Below are 15,630 nucleotides of genomic sequence, written 5' to 3'. Positions count from 1 at the left end.
TATTTTGCTCTCGGCCGGAATGCTCAGGCATGTTTTCAGCCATTTTGCTTTTTGTTTCGGGTGTTAGCTTTTAGCTACCCTCATCGGCGGGCTCAAGCATCTTTTCAGCTATTTTGCTCTCGGCCGGAATGCTCAGGCATGTTTTCAGCCATTTTGCTTTTTGTTTCGGGTGTTAGCTTTTAGCTACCCTCATCGGCGGGCTCAAGCATCTTTTCAGCTATTTTGCTCTCGGCCGGAATGCTCAGGCATGTTTTCAGCCATTTTGCTTTTTCGTGAAAACAACTCGTTGGAGTTCATGACAAGACATGCTGTGGATGAATATCATCTTTATTGATCATGAGTATAAACTAATACATATGTTGTTGAAGAGTATTGTCTTTCGTTGATTGTAGGTCCCTTGTGGCTTGCATATCTATTTTTTCTTGAGTTGTTTTTACGCGTAGAATCTTCTTAGCTGGCTGATGTGCCATGTATTGCTGACTTCTTTTTCATCTTCGGTCATCAACTTGTATGTGCCTGGTCCGGTGACTTTTGTGACAATGAACGGGCCTTCCCATGGACTGAGTAGCTTATGTCGTCCATCAGTCTTTTGTATCCTTCTTAGTACTAAGTCTCCAACTTGTAGTGATCGCGGTTGGGTACTCTTGTTGTAGTGCCGTCTTAAGCCTTGTAGGTATCTGGCTGATTGGAGGGTAGCGTTTATTCTGACTTCTTCTGAGCTGTCGAGTTCTAATCTTCTTGTGTGTTCTGCTTCTCCTTCATCATATTGTTCTATTTTTGGGGAAGTCCAGATCAAGTCGGCGGGTAGTACGGCCTCTGACCCGTAAACTAGGAAGAAGGGTGAGTGGCCTGTTGCTCTGCTTATTTGAGTTCGTAGCCCCCATACTACTTTCGGTAATTCTTCAATCCATTTGGACCCATAGTCCACTAGTTCTTCGTATAACCTTGGTTTTAATCCGGCTAGTATGAGTCCGTTAGCCCTTTCTACTTGTCCGTTGGCTTCTGGATGTGCAACGGACGCATAGTCTATACTGAAACCACAGTCTTGTGCCCAGCTCTTGAATTCCGTAGCCGTGAAGGGGGAGCCTAGATCTGTGATGATTCGATTGGGCATGCCGAAGCGGTGCATAATGTCTTGGATGAACTCAACTGCTTTGGTTGCGCTGTACTTCGCGAGTGGTTTGTATTCAATCCACTTGGTGAATTTGTCGATTGCTACGAAGATGTACTCGAAACCGCCTTTTGCTTTTTTCAAGGGTCCTACTTGATCTAGCCCCCAGCAGGAAAAAGGCCAAGCGGGTGGGATGCAGATAAGATTGTGAGCTGGTATATGGGCTTGTCTTGCAAACATTTGGCAACCTTTGCATTTTCTGACAAGCTCTTCGGCGTCTTTCAAAGCGGTTGGCCAGTAGAATCCGGTGCGAAATGCTTTGCCAACCAGTGTCCTTGAGGCGGCATGATTTCCACAGCAACCTGAGTGTATTTCATTTAGGATTTCTTTGCCTTCTTCAAATGAGACACATTTTAGTAATACTCCTGATGATGCTGCTCTTCTGTAGAGTTTATTCCCTACTAAAACGTAGTTTTTGCTTCTGCGAACAACTTGTGTGGCCTCTGCTTTATCTGCTGGCAGTTTATTTTCTTTGATATATTCAATGAAATCTTGGGTCCATGAAGTGTTGATTGTCAAGATCTGAACGCTTTTAGCCTGAATTTCATGTGTTGTTTCACCGGGTTGTTTGATAGAGGGAACTGATAGCTCTTCTATGAATACGCCGGGTGGAACCTTTGCTCTGTCTGATCCGAGCTTGGCAAGGACATCTGCTGCAATGTTAGAATCGCGTAGGACGTGTAAAATTTCTAATCCTTGGAAGTGTTTTTCAAGTTTCCGTATTTCAGCACAATAAGCACCCATGTTTTCTTTGGTGCAGTCCCAATCTTTGTTGACTTGGTTGATGACCACTGCTGAATCGCCGTATACGAGTAATCTTTTTATTCCGAGGGTAATCGCGACTCGTAGCCCGTGGATGAGGGCTTCGTATTCTGCTTCGTTATTTGTAGCTTGCCATAATATCTGAAGGACGTACTTGAGTTGTTTTCCTTCTGGAGAAATGAGGAGAACGCCTGCACCGGCCCCGCCTAGTTTGAGTGATCCATCAAAGTACATTTTCCAGTGGTCGAGGATTGTATCTGATAAGGGCTGTTGAATCTCTGTCCATTCGGCCACGAAATCGGCGAGGGCTTGAGATTTGATTGCTTTCCGTGGGGTGAAATTGATATCAAGAGCTCCAATTTCAACTGCCCATTTGGATATGCGCCCTGTGGCGTCTTTATTGTGTAGGATGTCTCCGAGTGGAAAATCTGTCACTACGGTAATCTTGTGGCTTTCGAAATAGTGGCGAAGCTTCCGTGAGGTAATGAGTAGAGCGTAGAGTAGTTTTTGTACGTGTGGGTACCGGATTTTGGATTCTGACAGTACTTCGCTGATGTAGTATACTGGACGTTGCACTTTATACACGCGCCCTTGTTCTTCTCTTTCTATGACTATTGCTGTACTGATTACGGTGGGAGTTGCCGCGATATATAGCATCATATCTTCATCTTTCTTTGGAGGTGTCAGGATGGGCGATGAAGTGAGGTATTCTTTAAGTTTTTTGAAAGCTTCGTCGGCTTCTATTGTCCACTCGAACTTGTCTGTCTTCTTTAGTAGTTTAAAGAAAGGTAACCCCTTTTCGCCGAGTCTTGATATGAAACGGTTGAGGGCCGCCATGCATCCTGTTAGTTTCTGCACATCTTTGACACTCCTAGGTGGGCCCATTTCTGTTATAGCTCGAATTTGCTTGGTGCTGGCTTCGATCCCGCGCTGACTAACCAAAAATCCGAGTAGTTGTCCTGAGGGAACTCCAAATACACATTTATTTGGGTTCAATTTCCATCTCCATTTCTTCAAGTTTTCGAAGGTTTGCTTTAAATCTTCAATTAGAGTGTCTGGGTTCTTTGTTTTCACCACCACATCGTCCACGTATGCTTCCACATTTTCACCTATTTGATTCCCAAGGCAAGTCTGGATAGCTCTTTGGTACGTGGCGCCGGCGTTCTTTAGTCCAAACGACATGGTCTTGTAGCAGTAGGCGCCAAACGGGGTGATGAAAGATGTCTTGCTCTGGTCTTCTTCTTTTAGTGCGATCTGGTGATACCCTGAATAGCAATCGAGAAAAGATAATAACGCAGATCCTGCTGTTGAGTCAACTATCTGGTCAATGCGTGGTAGCCCGAACGGATCTTTTGGGCAATGTTTGTTGAGATCTGTGTAATCGACGCACATACGCCACTCGTCCGTGTTTTTCTTCTATACAAGGACCGGGTTGGCTAGCCAATCTGGATGAAGGATTTCCTTGATGAATCCGGCTGCCATCAGTTTTGTTATTTCCTTTTTAATTGCTGCCTTCTTGTCGGGTGAGAATCATCGTAACCGTTGTTTTACAGGTTTGGAGCCTTCGTTAACATCAATTCTGTGCTCAGCCAACTCCCTTGGGACTCCTGGCATGTCGGCTGGCTTCCAGGCGAAGATATCTTTGTTGTCCCGAAGAAAGTTGGTGAGCGCGAGTTCCTATTTTGCCGAGAGGTGAGCACTGATAGTTGCTGTCTTGGAGGTGTCGCCTGTGCCTAAGTCGATTTGCTTGACGTCGGCTTCTTTTGGTGGTGCGATGATACTGGGTTTTTTAGCCGGTATTTCTAATTCTTCTTGGCTTGTTTCTGCAGCGATTGCGGCTATTTCTTTTCTTCCATTGTCAGCTTGTGCTTTAGCTGCAATTTGGATCGCCTGAACGTCGCAGTCAAAAGCGCGCTTTAAATCGCTTCGAAGAGAAAGGATACCGTGGGGTCCTGGCATCTTAAGCAGTAAGTACGGATAATGTGGTATTGCCATGAATTTGGCCAGTGCTGGACGTCCTAGGATTGCATGATATGATGAATCGAAGTCGGCGACTTCGAATTTGATAAACTCTGTTCGGTAGTTTGAAGGAGTTCCAAAGGTAACAGGTAAAGTAATTTGTCCGAGTGGCATGGCTGCTTTGCCGGGTACTATTCCGTAAAAAGGTGTGCTTGTTGGTGTAATCATCCCTGGCGAGTTGTAGTCCCATTTTCCTTAGAGTTTCTGAAAAGATGATGTTAAGCCCAGCTCCTCCATCGATTAGTACTTTGGTGACGGTCATACCAGCTATAGTCGGATCCAGAACCAATGGATAATGGCCTGTGTTTCCCACGCTAGTCCATTGGTCTTCTCTGGTGAATTGGATAGGATACTGTGACCAATTGAGGTATCTTGGTGTAGCCGGTTCTGCGGTCATAATGGTCCGCAGTGCTAGTTTTTCTTGATGTTTGCTTCTGCAATCCGGAGCCCCTGAGAAAATCACTGCTACCGTTCCCCTAGGTTTTTGGAATCCTTTGTCCTCAGTGGTTGTCTTCTTCTCTTTTCTGATTGTCCTCTTTAGTGTCTTCCTTACTATCTTTTCTTGTGTATCGATCTTTGAAAGTATAGCAATTTCCAATGGTGTGCCTCCCACTAGGGTGTAATGGGCAACGTATGTTTTCAATGTCATCATATCTTCTGGGTTTGGTAAACTTCTTTGATTTGTCGGCCATTGCCACAGTATTGTCTGGTCTACGTTTTCTTTCTTGATGTCTGCTGTTTCGATGATTTTGCTTGTCCGAGTTGTCCTGGTTGTTTCTGTCCGGGAACCTTTCTCGTGTTTTTTCTTCTGCAGTAATCATCTTTTCTACTGTTCGTCTGAAATTCTTCATTGTTTCTCAGATTTTCTTTGCAGAAGTCTTGAAATTGCCACCTAGCCATGATTCCATGAGAGAAAGCTTCAATTACTTCTCGTTCGGTTATGTCATGCACTTGAGCTCGTAGTTCGCCGAATCGTCGATAGTAATTTCTGAGACTTTCACCTCCCTTTTGCTTGAGTCCTTTTAATTCTGCATGGGTGATTGGATGTGTAATGATTCCTGCAAAATTCTCACAAAAAGCTCTTTGCAAATCCTCCCAATTTCTGATAGATCCTGGGTTCAGTTTGTCGAACCATTGGAGAGGCATGGCTTCCAGTGCCATGGGAAAGAACAGGGTTTTGATATCGTCAGTCTCCTCCGGCTAGTTCAATTGATTGTGAATATATTCTGAGCCATTGCCTTGGTTCAGTTTTGCCATCATACTTGGAGTGGTTAGACGGTTTGAATTTGTGAGGTAATCGTACCAATGCAAGCCTATTCGCGAAACAGGGGAATCTGTCGTGCGTCTTGGTTTCATTGAATTCGGATTCGGCACCTTCTTCTGGCCAACTGTCGTTCTGACGGGAATAATCTTGCGAGATTGTCTGGGTAGGTACCCTACTCCTAGTCTTCCTTGGTTGTTCAAATCGGTGGCCTTGATTATGTTCCTTCCTACTTCCTTCGTCATGGCTTCCACCCGGCCCAAGTCTTTCGAAAGCGGATTTCCTTTGATTTTGATCTTCTTGCCTGTGGGTTGTTGATCTGGCGGGTAGTCTTGATCGAGCTCTCTCTTCATGCGTTTTCGGGATCGTCGATCGGAGCAAGTCCTGGAGCTGTTCATACTTCTCACTAGGATGTGAAGTTTTTCTGAGTTCTTCTAATGCTTCTCGAATCTTATCGTAAGGTGTATTCGCCGTGCGTCTCCCCTCGTCTTCTCGTTGCGATTTTCTTTTGTCGTACTCAGCCAATTCTGACTCGTATCTGATCCAAGCTTCCCTGCGCTGCCTAGCACGGTGTTGACGCCCTTGCTTCAACTTGTTTTTTCTTTCTCTAGCTTGTTTCTGACTATCTGTTTCTCCGTCGTAGCCTTGGGCAAAAGGTGATATATTGGATTCTGATTCATCTGATGATCTGACATTGGGTGCTTCTGGGGGATTTAATGGTGACCGCGGTCATCGAACCATGAGTACTTCTCGCGCATGAGTCGTTCTGTTATTGGCGTTAGTTTTCATGCTGTCGGAGTTGCTAATAACTTTAGTGGATGCCTCGGTGTCGTAGATCGAGTCTCCTTCTTGGTAGGGTAGAATTGCTGTCGTCATCGTGCCGACTAGTTGGGTACCGCTGTCCTCAGGAACAGAACCTGGCCAGTGGATGATGCAGTCTTGGGATGTTATTGTTAGCACGAGACCCTCCTGAGCTCCTATCAGTGGTATCCCGCATCTTGGGTTGAAAGATCTTTTGAACTGTCCCTGATAGGATTTTGCCATGTTGTCGAGCCCAAATGGAAAAGAACTCGACTTCTTGGAAGAACTCTGAGGGTAATCTGAGTTGTTTTGGGTTGTGCTCTGGAATCTTGCCAAAAAAGAACTCGGTTTTTTGAAAGCACTCGGATAAAACTTCGCCTTGATGTTTGAATTCGAATCGAATACGAGTGGCCGTGAAATCTGATTTGAATCGGATGCTGTGAGCTGTGCGAATCTTCTGGTGAGCTGATCCGTTGTAGTTGGTGAAATATGAAATTCTTTATGATGATCTGGATCTTTGAGGAGATGGCCCTGAAGCTTGCCGTTGTTGTCTGCTTCGCAGATCCACGAGCCGAAGATGAAAGTTGATCCCGTCGGGAAGATTATGTTGTCGAGGTCCATCGAGTTCTCGGATGCAAAGTCACCGAAATCCCCTACCTGGCGCGCCAGCTGTCGATGTTTCACCACCGATAGCCTGCCACGGGGGTACCTGGGGTAGTATGTTCGGGCTTCGGCGTATGCGGAACTCGACGGTTAACGCAAGAGACAGTCGATTTATCCTGGTTCAGGCCCTCGATCGTAGATCGAGTAATAACCTTACGTCCAGTCGGCCTTAGCCTTTGCGTTGGATTGATTGTCAAGTGTTGTGTTGTACAAGGGACGGTGATTTGTTCGGAGGGGTATCGGCGTTTGCAGGAACTCGATGGTAAACGCAGGGAGACAATGATTTATACTGGTTCGGCACGCCGGAAAGTCACGGCGCCCTACGTCCAGTTTGGTGTGGATAGTATATTGCGCCCTGCGCTATCTGTTGTGTTGCGAGGTATGTTGTGGTTGTGTGTGTTGTCCTAGGAGTCCTGCCCTCCTTTATATAGTCAGGAGGCCAGAGTCCTAGTCCGTTTACAATGAGATTTCCTAGTAGGATTACTTAATAGCTATACTACTAAGATTACATGGGGAGAGTCCTGGTTGGACTAGATATTCTCTCTCCCCTGCGGGGTATCCTGTGGATCCCGCATCGACAGTTTGCTAAATAACTGTTGCTTTTTTTTGCCAAATCTCCCCTCTCCTCTCCTTTGTTTTGTCAATGATGAAATTGTCCAAGTCCATACATTCTATGGAATATGAGCTGATGATCAAGAACTTATGAGTCACTTGGCATCATTATCAGCCGCCCCTACATTACCTTCTCCTCTCTTCTCTATTATGATGCCTTAATGCTCTAAGTTCATGATCAAATAATGATTGACATGTTTCTGAGGCCTCTACTACTGCTAATACTCATTTTTTTATATATTGTTATTTTATAGGACTACTTTGGTTTATAGACCTTTTTATTTTTTATACTTCTCGTGTACCTAAAGCATAGTTTCTTGCATCTATTAGAACAAAGCGCGAAATAATGTCATGAACATCAGATAGTGCAGCCCGATGCCCCGAGCATGATGAGCAGCCAATCTATGAGGAGCAAGCACTAGAGGACCAGCTTACTCAGAAGCAATTCGATAACGAGTTAGAAAATGATCTAGAAGTGATGCTTACTCAGGAGCAGTGTGACGAGGAGGAAGGGGGAAGAAGAAAGAGTAGGAGAGGCTGCTGAAGGCAAAGAAGAAGAGGATGATGAGGAGGAGGACTCAGAAGAGGGATATGTAAGTCCTGATGATCCTTTCCCACGTGAAGCCAGAAGGAGATCAATGGAGGATGATTTGGACAAGGATTTTAACCCAAACGAGGAGGTAGGGATAAAGCCTTAGCTTGTAAATTTTGCTAAAGTTTTAGTTGTGTTACCTGTGCTAACACTTTGACCTGTCGTATATATAGGTCCCTCCTAAAACTCAGAAAAGATGACGTTGACGTCCGCGACATCTCGCCAGACAAGACGGAGTAGAGAAAAGGAGAGCAGAGGCAACAGCCACAGTGATGGACATTGAGGCCTCTGCTCCACAACCTCAAGACACAACCATGAACACAACTACCAAGCCAAAGAGGAAATGAGGGGATAGAAAAGCAAACCAATATCCAGATAAGGCATGCTATGTGATAATGGAGGTCGAGCCAGCAGGGAAGATCCTTGAGCCAAAGGAATTCAGAGGACGATTCCGTAATGCGATCGGGGCCCTAGTAAGAGATAAATTGAACCCAGCAATCCCTAACTGGAAAGAGGTACTAGAGAAGAAAAAGGATGAACTATGGGATAAGCAGCTGAAGCTCAATTTTAGATTTTTGGAGGGTGAGCAAGAACTGGTAAAAAATGCTTTCAAGATCATGGGAGAGTCATTCCGACATTGGAGGTCAGAGCTCAACAAGAAGTATATCCAAAAGGGGTTAACTCCCTTCAACAAGTTTGGCAACATAACTCCTAGTCAATGGGAGGAGCTCATGGCTCAGGAGACTTCACCGGAAGCATTGGAGCTCGGTGCCTGTAACACCGAGCTAGCGAAGAGGAACAAACACCACCATCATCTAGGCCCTAGTGGCTACTATGCCAAGGAAGAGCAGTTTAGGAAGATGGACGAAGAGGCCGCAGCTTTTAAGAATATCGATGTGAAGAATTTTAAGGTACGCTCAAGGAATTAGATATATACGAGGAGTACAGAATCATCCGACGGTAATCTTAAGTTTGATAAGCTAGAGACCCAATAGGCAGTATCAAGGATACTGAAATATGCTTAAGACAAGGAGAAGGGCTCATTCAATCCATCTAGAGAGAGGGATGAGCTTAGCCTTAGCTTGGAAAACAACGAGCACACAGGCCACACCAAGGGGCTAGGGAAAGGATGACCTGGAAGCACGGATTTAAAGAGGACAGACACATGTACAAGAAACATGGCAGAGACCGGGAGGCTCATCTTGAGCTCCAAGTGAAGGCTCTAGTTGCAAAGGCGCTGGAGGAGCAAGGACTGTCTATGGAGCCACAGACATTAATGGCGTTGTTGGGAGAACTGGCATTAGTTGGCAGCCCTCCGGAAGTTCCTAGCATCCAAGGTTTCACTGTAGCCACAACCCCCGTCGATCGCATACGAGAACCAACTAGTTGCACCTTGGTGTTTCTCAGCAGTCGACAGAACATTGTGATGGAGGTGGCAATGGGTGTGGTGCATCCTCCCAGTGGCTTACACCACAATAATAAGATACCACCGGACTACACTAGGGTCGAGGTGCATATCGTGATGCCCGAGTTCATGCAGTGGAGGATAGACTACGCAACTCCTGAGGGGCTAGTGTTACTCGGAGATGTAATGGGGCAATTCATCCTCTGTCACAAATGGGACATTATACTGACTGCTTCGCCACCTCCCCCTCTCTCAAATTTGGAGCGAGTTGTTGAGGACGGGTAGATATTTTTACCGTCTTATGACCATCATATTCCTGAGATGCCACATTCTTCCCCGCCTCCTAGCGAGCATGTGTCTGATAAGCCACAACCTTCTCCAGCTCATACCGAGCAAGTGCATGATGAGATGCCATAGTCTTCTCAACAAGCGTAGCCGATACATGAATAACGAGTGCCTCTTGAAGAAGGTGATGCACAAGAAGATGAGGATGTGCCTGAATGGGAACTTTAAAAGAAGCATCCAATCACCATAAGGCCAATTTATGTTCTGATGAAACACGTCTCGTCGGTGCACAAGTGGTATGCCCATGACCAGTTCAAGTCTAAGAACCAAGTTAAAAAAGTTCCAACACGGGCTTCTGAGGAGGCCATCACTAGCAAAGTCCACTAAACAGCAAAGAAGTATCCAAATGTTGATGTCATCAAATGGTCAAAGGATTGCCTGAAAACATATGAAAGATGCAAGCCCTTCATACCAAATTGGGACATCCAACGTCTACCACTTGGAATGAGAAGGTTCCATGATTGGTACTTGCGTGTTCTCCTAACGAGCATAGACCTCGTACAAGCATGCTTCCTCACCGGCACATTTGGAAGCCCAGCCGGGAAAATTATCTTTGACTTCAATGACATGCAGACATGCTTTCACCTCGGAGCAATGGAAATGAATCTAATTCGCACGTGTTGCCTGTAAGTCCTTGCCCTCCCTGATATGATATGAATGTAATCTTTAGATTTTGTTGTAGCTAACCCTATGCCGTGATTTATAGAATGCAAGTGCACATTGTAAAACAAATGCCAAGTGTGAAAACCGGGTATATAGACCCTCAAGCTATAGCACAAACAAATTTTAATTACCCTAGACTAGTGGAAAACTGGATGCCAAAGAGCTAGCTGCTGGAAAGACCCTTCGGAAGAAAGAGGACATCCGTGCGAAGAAACTAAGGCAAGAGTCCCTTAAGGTTTTGGCATACATTTCCCTAGCTTTTAAAAATCTCCAACAACACTCTACTATATGGCTACCATACAACTTCGAGTAAGTTCAACTCTATACTTAAAACTTTGTTCGATATGTTTTATTAGATGCAAAAGAGCTTATCTAGTTCTATGATTAAATTCATGTAGCAACCACTGGATTTGTATAGGCGTCGATGTCAGGAGGAGCATGGCACGTGTCTTTGATTCAATAGATAGGGACCCGGTGACATACAAAGACTTCATATCGATTCTCAAGACGTATATATATCGATAATCCTCATTAGCTTATATGTTTGTATACATACTTGTTACATTCACTTTTGGATACTAACAAGTTGTATTTGCTAAAATAATTCGAACAGGATATTCAGGTTCTATGTCAATAAACATCACGGAAGGCATGATCCAGTAAGGAAGGAAAGGCTGGCTATAAAAACTACTATGTGCGGTAAGCATAACTTACTTTAGTACTCCATTACATGGCTATCAAAAGCATTACTTAACATTTCCATATGCAAAACACACAGTGCCCCAAGCAGAAGCCTGTGAGTGTACATTGTGGATACTATGTATGTCCTATGATGAGTAACACCTGTGCCTACAGGAGACTACCCCTTAAGGATAAGTTTGAACCTCTTCACCCGTAGTATAAAAACTTCGCACATGATATGAAATACTAAACCGAAACTTGGTCTCTTATAGTGGAAAGAAAAGAAAGAAATGAAAAGAGACTCATACAAGGATGACCAACTCTTAGAGCTCATCGGCGACCTTTGCAACTTCATATTGGACCATATTGTACACGTCAATAGCACCTACCATGATCGAGATTCTGACTTAGGTAGAAATCCTCAGTACCAACACCTTCGTGAGACTAAAAGGCTAGCTCTATGCCCGTTGATAACAATGTGTATGGAATTTGACATTGGTCTTACCTTGTGTGACGGTTTGGACTTGTGGAACAAATTAGACTTGTAAATTATATGTATTTAACGATGGATTGTATATATTCTTGTGAATTGGATTTGTAATGGTAGTTTATATAATGTTCTTGTGCTTGTGGTCAGATTTGAATTTTATATGCATATATATATATATATATGTATGTATGTATGTATGTATGTATGTATGTATGTATGTATGTATGTATGTATGTATGTATGTATGTATATATGTGTGTTCTGGTCGAATTTGAATTGTAAATTTGATTTTTTTTTTGCGGAAAAATATACTATAAGGGCGGTTCTAGACTGAACCGCCTCTACAAACAGGTATTATAGGGGGCAGCTGGTACTACAGCCGCCGCTACAAATCGATTTTGTAGAGGCGGCTAGTGTTACCAGCCGACCCTACAAATCGATTTGTAGGGATGGCTGATAACATCAACCGCCTCTATAAATCGATTTGTAAGGACGATCTGAAAATCGTCCCTACAAATACATGATTTGTAGAGATGGTATAGTAGGGACGGCTGGTCGAGCTGCCTCTACAAAGCCTCATCAGCCGCCCCTAGAAACCATTCATATAGTAGGGACTGCCTCTACAAAGCCTCATCAGCAAACCATTCATATAGTAGGGAGTGACAGGTGAAAGTAAAAGAGGCGCAAAATTATTCCAGAGAAAGAATACACTCCTAGTTCTTTAGTAGAATTTCCGTATATAAAATAATAAAACCTACAGTAGAATACCAATTCGTACCCTGTACGGTGGAATGGTAAATCCACGGAATCTTGACGGGGAGAGACAAGTCAGAATTGCTTACCAGGAAGGAGGAACACACCTGACCAGAAACTCAACCTGACCGGCAGTTTGGAAAGTTTTCATTTCACGGGAAAGAGGGAAGACGGGCATAGCATCTATAAAAAATAGTAATAATCAGTGTAATGCATGATGCTACGCTATCCTTTCCTGTTCGTCAGCGCTTACTACTTGCACCTGTGCGGCCAAAAAGAAATGACGACTATAAGCTGATGATGAACTTTTCATGTCGGGACAAAGTCAAATTCAGAGGTGAAAAGGCCTCGATTCCTTGTACGGTCAGGGTTACAAGTCGTTCATCGTGACGTAAAACATTTTTGTGACGTAGACGGCACTGCTTTTATGTTTTTTCTACCGAAGAGATGAAGAGCATATCTATAGGTGGAAGTTGCGGACGAACAGACCTTTGTTACGTGCTCTACTCCAAAAAATATACGACTATAGATTGCAGGTCAGTTAAAGTGGTCTATGTTTAACTAAGTTCCTAATAAATATTCATTTTTCATGGCTTTAAATTAATTTATTATAAAAATATATTTCATAATTAATCTAATAATATTTATTCCGATATCATAATATTAATATTTTTATTTATAATTGGTTAAACTTACACGGTACTAAAACTTGACATTGTGGCATTATTTGTGGGAGGAGTAGCTAGGAGGACAACATGCACGTGTGGCGCCGCCGACCGGGATTTCTAAATCTAAACCTTGTGCTGCTCAACCGGGAGGGAGAATATCAGTATATTGTTGTACCCAGATTTGGTCAACTATACGTGCCCTAACCTAGAGCAGTAGACCACGATTTACATCAACCATTATTTTACTCATGATGACACGGGAAAATTCTTCGTGGCACCCCAACCGCAAATTGATATATTAAGACGAATTATTTATGTCCTCGTTTCACCATTTGAATGTCATGCGAAGAATTTGAATTTCTTGGCAACTTGCTGCCGGATCAGGACCGGAGTTGAGGAAGACCACATGTCCACACGCAGTGCATGCAGGCGCGTGCGCGAGGACGAACCATCCCACCAGCACCAAGCGTGCCGCGGACACAAAGGAGAAAGCGTCAAGCCCCGATGACCAAAGCAGTCACGTCTCTAACGCCGAGACTAACGAACTAATCAATCGCTTAATAATAATTATACTAATGATGTTCGTTACCTTGCCGTGTTTTTGCACTTGTTCATCTCCCCTTTTTTTTAACTCAGAGCAGCGTGGGTACAACTAGGAGTAGTTTAAGTCAGCTCTTTTTCTTTTCTTTTTTCCTTTTTGAAAGGGAGTTTAAGTCAGCTTTGACATTTTCAGGTAGTAGATAGGACCACACGGCACGGTTGTTCGACTGTCTGTCTATATATAGACAGACAAAAGAGCCTGCAGGTTGCATATGCAGAAAAGAGCAAAGCCACAGGAGAAGATAGAAAGTGCAAGCGTTCATGGAGCTCAAGACTTTTGTTTTCGAGGAGCTGATGAGAGGCGCAGCTGACAACGTACGTAAAACTGACGTATCCTTTTTTTTCCCTCATTTCTCTCTGCAACTCCTCGTACGAGTACTTTGCTTTGTTCATGTTACTGAAAAATATATATGCATGTGTCCAGATCAACTTGGGCGACGAACCGGCCGGGCCATTTCTGTCACTTAGCCTCGGGCCGGCGAACGCGATCGGCGCAAGTCTCCGCACGAGGGGAGGGGAGGCGATCAATGCAACACAGGCGCGACCGCACGCCAGAAACGCCGCCGCCGACGGGATCGGTTTGGCCCTCAGTTTGCGCTGCGACAGCGACGGCGGCGATGAGCCGGGCCGCGCCGTCGGCTCTGCTGGCACCAAGCGGCAGAGGGTGGTAATAGTAAGCGACGACAGCGGCAGAGGAAGCAAGAAGGCGCTGCTGCCGGCGCCGCCGCCACTTCAGCAGCAGCAGCAGAGGCCGGACCGCGTCACCTTCAGGGCGCGGTGCAGCGCGGCCACGGTGAACGACGGGTGCCAGTGGCGGAAGTACGGGCAGAAGGTGTCCAAGGGCAACCCGTGCCCGCGCGCCTACTACCGCTGCACGGGCGCGCCTGACTGCCCCGTCAGGAAGAAGGTCCAGCGGTGCGCGCGCGACACGGCCGTGCTCGTCACCACGTACGACGGCGTCCACAACCACCCGCTCTCGCCCAACGCCGCCGCGATGGCATCCGCCGTGCTCGCGTCGTCGTCGTCCGCCGCCTCGGCGTCGTCTTCATCGTCACGGGATGCGGCAGGCACTGCTGCTACCGCCGCCGCTCTCCGCACCAGCTGCGACGGTGCGCCGCGGCTGGCCTTCCCCATCTCCGTGCTGCCACCGGCGCCGCAACGCTATTCGTCCAGCGGCGCCGTGACCATAAGCCTGTCCGCCGCCGCCGACTGCGGCGTCGAGTCACGGCAACCTCGTCCCGATGGCTAACATCATGCAGAAGGCGGTCGGGGATCCCAACTTCCGCGCGGCGGTGATCGCCGCCGTCGCCAGCTACGTCGGCGAGCAGTAGTGGGGGAAGAAATATTGACATCTTCACCTTGCCACCTCCCTGCTAACTGATGCATGGGCTCACAAATACTACTGCGTGAGGATAGGAAAAAAATGACTTTACATTTATCCCATTCGATTTAATTTGTTCTTTGATTACCAGTAACCTACTTCAGGTTGTAACACCATTATTTTCATTCGCGGTTCTCATATACGGTTCTGAATTAGTTTGTTTTGTAATTAATAACAATTCTTTTCCGATGGAATTGGTTCATGTTGATATGACATGAATTAGCTGTAACATGATACTAGTACAATACAAGCCTTAATCTCCTTTGGCATTAATTTGCGTGATACCTAATAACAGAAATACTATTTAGCAGGCGCCTGCTATTATGTTTATCTATCAGGTCAACTTCCTTGGCGCATCGGATTTGCGATCAGTGGCAGGGGTTGATTGTATACTGGTGGGATCAGGCTGCTTTGTCTGTACCCATTATAATCCAAGCTTCGCCTGAAGCAGAGACACTACTGCTAATAAATCGGTCATCTACCTCGGTGAATTCTATTTTAGATTTAAATTGGTTAGGTTATCTGTGGTGGAACAAATCTATGACTCAACATGGAAACTTACATTTATGGCTGATTTTTTTTCTAATGTTAGATGGTGTAGGCTATCTCTTGTAGCAGTGTCTTGTAATTCCTTTTTTCTTAATGAAATACTTACCGAGGCATGTTCGCAAAAAAATGGCGTGCTGTTTGACACCATGACGCATATTAGTCTCTGAGAGGTGCTTATAGAGATAGAATAAGTGTGCATGTGTACATGCATGGG

The 15,630-nt window shown here is 45.2% G+C and overlaps 1 pseudogene; it reads left to right on the top strand.

Moving 5' to 3' along the window:
- Window positions 1–13,747: 13,747 nt before the first annotated feature.
- Window positions 13,748–14,867, top strand: LOC136452350 (probable WRKY transcription factor 47; annotated as a pseudogene).
- Window positions 14,868–15,630: the final 763 nt, after the last annotated feature.

This window comes from Miscanthus floridulus, chromosome 5 (genome assembly GCF_019320115.1).
Source record: "Miscanthus floridulus cultivar M001 chromosome 5, ASM1932011v1, whole genome shotgun sequence".
Taxonomy (NCBI): domain Eukaryota; kingdom Viridiplantae; phylum Streptophyta; class Magnoliopsida; order Poales; family Poaceae; genus Miscanthus; species Miscanthus floridulus.
Note: the sequence above shows the minus strand (reverse complement) of the source record. Positions and strands in the feature narration are given on the sequence as shown.